Source organism: Penaeus vannamei, chromosome 18, assembly GCF_042767895.1.
Source record: "Penaeus vannamei isolate JL-2024 chromosome 18, ASM4276789v1, whole genome shotgun sequence".
Lineage (NCBI taxonomy): Eukaryota > Metazoa > Arthropoda > Malacostraca > Decapoda > Penaeidae > Penaeus > Penaeus vannamei.
The window spans coordinates 12,131,923-12,136,922 of NC_091566.1; the positions used below are offsets into that span (position 1 = coordinate 12,131,923).

The 5,000-nt window shown below is 39.5% G+C and overlaps 2 protein-coding genes across 6 annotated transcripts in view; both read left to right on the forward strand.

The window, feature by feature from the left end:
- Positions 1-5,000, forward strand: part of LOC113814864 (cell adhesion molecule Dscam1) — a gene marked incomplete in the record, with an annotated part of 445,053 nt that overhangs the window by 290,014 nt on the left and 150,039 nt on the right.
- LOC113817856 (mitochondrial import inner membrane translocase subunit Tim21) overlaps positions 1-5,000 on the forward strand; it is a 39,881-nt gene that overhangs the window by 9,881 nt on the left and 25,000 nt on the right. The gene's annotated exons all lie outside the window — the stretch shown is intronic.

Consider the following 5,000-nt stretch of genomic DNA (forward strand, 5'->3'; position numbering starts at 1 on the left):
TCCCTATTCGTTCTCCATTATCCTTACCTCTCCCACCTGGATACTCACGTGAATCCCTTCTGTCGCAACAGTGTTCTCCTCCAGGTTCCTCCCCTCCAGATGCTGACCTTCCTACCCAAATCCACCCAGAAACTCTTGTAGACATCCAAAAGCTCCAAGATATAACCCAAGAAAATGTTCTGCTCCCTCATCCACCCTCCAATCCCTCTACATTCAAAGTATTTGCTGATATCCTTCCTCCTCCTCCACAAGTTCCCCCTTTCCTTCTTCCTCCTACTCTTTCCTAACAAACCCCATCCTCTCCTCCATGTACACCATTCCCTTTTTGTTCTCCATTATCCGTACCTCTCCCACCTGAATACTCAGGTGAATCCCTTCTGTCGCAACAATATCCTCCTCTGGATTCCTCCCCTCCTGATGGTCTTCCTGGTACTTCACCTCCTTCCCCAGAAAATGCCTGTCAACCAAAACCTTGTTTTGAGATAATCAAGTTTGAAAGATGTTATCTCAACAGTTTTTACATCGATTTGGTTTTGGTTTGTCTTAAAAGATCCCAGTTTAAGGCCTTTTACTTTTGTTAATAATATTTTGGAATGGTAAGTAAAAGAAGGGAAAAAAAAGGTCATGTAATTCATAGCTTATGGATGACATTAGGTTCATGTCATCGCCGACTTGATCGGGACTCTGTTTGATGTATTAATAGTGTCACAGACGTGGCTTTGGGCAGCAGGTTATTCACATCATGTTACCAAGATATGTACATTACAATTTATTCCGTTCTTTATGAAAAACCCTCATGCGCACAACACATGCCCTGGGGTGTTGACTGAGGATGAACAGAAGGTATAATGCTATAATTGGATATTGTTTTGTATAAAGGGTGAATTTTAGGACATAGATAATTTGCCTACCATTCATGGAAAATCCCATGCACTAAAACAAGGCGCTCTCATGCTACTGATGTGAACCTTTAAGTAACCTTCATATTACTTTGATGGTGCAGCACAATGAGTGCTACGCACCGGCTGCATTTGAAAAAGACCTGAGGCAAGCCCAGTCGGCTGCGCATACTCCCCAGAGCAAAGGCTAAGTAAACCCTATTTTCTCCCAGAGGCACTGGACTAGACAAGGTCAAAGTTCTTCCCCAATAGATAAAAAAGATATATATATTTTATTTTATTTTTTTAATTATTTTACTTTTTTCACCCAATGAAAAGCAAGTTTATAGCTTGTTAAGAATATATAGTGAAATTCTTAATTTGTATTTTAAATACTTCTAAAAAAAAATAATAAATGACATTAATTTTCGAGTGACGATGAGCATGAGTGTAATCCAGCATGTGTGCTGCAAGGCAGAGTGCGACTGAGACTTCCCAGGCATCCCTCAGACAGTTCAACATGTGTATTGGCTGAATACACAGGAGTGAATTTTTTTCTAGGACTATGATAGGAGGAGTTAGGCCCTGTCTATGTTTAGATTCTGATCTCATCCAGTGTGCAGTGGGGCCCAAGATGGTTGTAGAGAAGGAGTATTTCTTGAGTATTATCACCCATATACCAGAGATATAAATCCAAATATTAGAAGCAAGACTAAGAGACAAAGGCCAGCTGGTAACTATAACTCCCTACCCCCTCCTTTTGGTCGAATTGCCCTTGCTATTCACCTCTTTTTACTTAAAGCCTTTGTGGAAATGGATTAGCATCTCAGAGACATGACTGGTATTTCAGAAAGAGTTGGTGTCAGTAACATTTCATATTTGCACTTTACATGACTTAACCCCTTATTACCAGGTAACCTGACCATGTCATTGCACAAAAAATTATACAAAAACCTGAATGTTACTTATTGTTACTGTTATTGCAGTTGTAGACTACCAAGAGAGATGATATAAAGTGTGTCCAAGGAAAACAGCCACTTATCATCTTGATACAACATATCAGATGACAAACATGGACCTTGGTAAATTGGAAAAACAAAAAATGCTTTTACAGAAAAAGATAGAATTGCATAGGAGGCAAGGAGTCTTGACATTGCACACACGTGTTCATGTGAGCTGGGCCGAGCCACCCACCAGGGAGAATTGCCACTCAAGTAAGCTTAGCCCTTAGGATCCAATTGTGTCATGGAAATCATGGTGTTAAAAATCCAGGCAATGGGTTTCGTAAGTGGCCAACATCCTGGCCATGTGGTGTGTAGGCTGGGTGCACATGAACACTCATGAGAGGTGACAAGACTCTGTGCCTCCCCATTACAAATTTATTTTGTGTAAACTTTTTTAGCTTTATTGCCATGTTCTTATGTCCATATTCGTCTTTTAATTTGCTTTATCCAGATGGTAATAGCATATTTTCCTTGCACAGATTCCATATCATCTCTCTGTATAGTAAATAACTCAGTGCAGGTGGAAAAAAATATGGAAGATTTGGTTATGTGTCATATATCTCATTTTTTTGTAATTTTCAACTTTGCGCCGTCAGTCACAGCAGCCAGGAATACAGTGCGCAGTATGGCATCCTCCCTGGAGCCAGTGCTCTTCTAGTCCCTGCTTACGCAAGTTACATTCCACATTCGTTTATCGATGGGAATAATGCTGGAGACCCCTTCTAAGTGCCAAATAAGTCAAATCACATTCCAAGAGGTTTGTGCACTCCTTGTGAGTCTTTTCTGTCACCCTGGCCTTTGCTCATGACGGCAAGTTCTTGTTACCCAGGCTGCGGCCAATTTGCCCGATTGACAGTGTGTTCATGTCACCCGCCCCTCGACTCAAGTTTTTCCATGACATGACCACAACGTCATCCGGGTCCAGAAGGTTAATGCCCAGATTTTGGACCATGGGGGCAGTGATGAACCTATATCCAATGGGTTAATTCTTTACCTTTGTATTTTACTAGTGGGTTACGTCACTAGTGAAATGGTCAGTGTTAGATATTAAATAATATCCACTGAACAGGTGTCAGATGCATTTGACAGCTTGGTTATTGTCCAGACGATAGGTGTCAAAACTTACTCAACAAAATGGGAAAGTTATGTACTGCGTTTCTTTTAATCAAAGGTCAACATTTCTGTTAGTGACTAATGTTGGTAATAATTATCATTACATAAATACCCTGGTCTATTTAAAACCACTTGGAAGATGGTAGAAACATTGTTTTTTTTTGTGTGTGTTTCTCATCTTTACTGCTCTTAGAGAACAGTGCAGTCAGTTGGCTGAGGGTGCACAAACCTGTATGTGTTAGATTTTGCAAAAATCACCATAATCTGAAGTAGCAAGGTCTAAGGAACTGAACATCCCTGAATAGCCTGTGTTCATGTGGTGAAGGAAACTGAAAGAGCCAGCAAATATTGAATGGAATCTCAATGATGATTGTCATGCCCTGTTGGTAGGTCTCATGCGTTTACACCCCTCCCTAAAGGATAATAACTGACAGGAGTCTCTAGAGGTTCTGAGAGCTTTTCTCTAGCATTATCTCCAGCTGGTTGTATGAAGGACACTTCAGTGAGAAGGCATATAAGCTGTGTGTCATTGGCATAGCTACAGCTGTATGCACCAATGCATTTGGAATTTACTAAGTTTGAAACAAGTATGAACTCCCAGTGTCAGTGAAGTATACCTTGTCAATCCTCTTCCACTACCTGTAGAGTTGGAATATTAATTTGGTTGGCACGTTGTGCATCAACTGAAAGAATATGCTGAATGATCTGTAGTCAAACACTTGGTAATGTGATTTTCTGCATCATTTCCACAGGCATGAGCCTGCATCAGTAGGAAATATGCAGCCAGAGCATGGTGCCTTTGCTAGGCCTACACAACAGGCAGAATAGACAATGCTGCAGTGGATGTAAGGCACTTGTAAGTGTAAGCACAGGCTGCCTTCCTCTTCCTAAGCCCCAACCCTTTTGTTTGTGGGGGCTAGGGGAGGGGTAGGGGAATAATTTTGGTGGGGTCATTTCTTTGGCATACATAAATGTATATGAAAAAAAAAAGTTTTTTGTCTCTTCATACAGCAACATTGTTTCCATTACAAAACTGCAAAGAACCTAATGACATTGATGGCATTGATAAAGCTTGTCAGGTGACTATCATAAAATTCACAATACAATGAAACTTAAAAAAGGGGCTAAGGCAAAAAAATGGCTCTAGCAAATGAAAAAGAGTGAGAAAAGCTATGTCATGGCATATGCTCCTTGCTCACTATAAGGCCACTTTCACACCAAGGTGGCACATCACATGTGGCATACCATTAGAAAACAAACATCTGAAAACATATGAAACTTTTCACACATGTGATGTGGCATTGTACACAGATTGCACATAACACATGCCATGCCACTTCTGTGTGAAAGATGTTAATTTTCAAATGGTGTGCCATGTTCAATGTGCCACCTCTATGTGAAAGCTGCGTAACATGAAATGTTTGAATAGCTGAATGTCTAACATTAGTTTCTTTCTAGGGGGCAATGGCCGCAAAAATATTCTGTCTTCAGCAGTTTTTTTTTAGTTTTTTTTTATTAGAAGAAAAGGATCATATTGCATTATGAAGCCACTACTATTATTTGACCTTTTCAGTATATATTGCACCTTCAAAATGCAACTTGTATATGTATATTTTTTTTCCAAAGACTTTCTGAGGGAAATGAGAAACAGAATGTGCTCTTCGCCACAAAAATATTCTGTCTTCAGCAGTTTTTTTTTTGTTTCTTTTATTAGAAGAAAAGGATCATATTGCATTATGAAGCCACTACTATTATTTGACCTTTTCAGTATGTATTGCACCTTCAAAATGCAACTTGTATATGTATATTTTTTTTCCAAAGACTTTCTGAGGGAAATGACAAACGGAATGTGCTCTTGGCACATTTATTTTGTTTTCTCTCAAGAGGCTTTATCTAATGTACTTGGATTGTACAAGAACTGCAATTTTTATAAAGTAAAAAGGTCAGATTTAAGAGTGTATTTTGAATGTCTGTGTTCCCTGGTTTGAACCAAGGCTTTAAGACT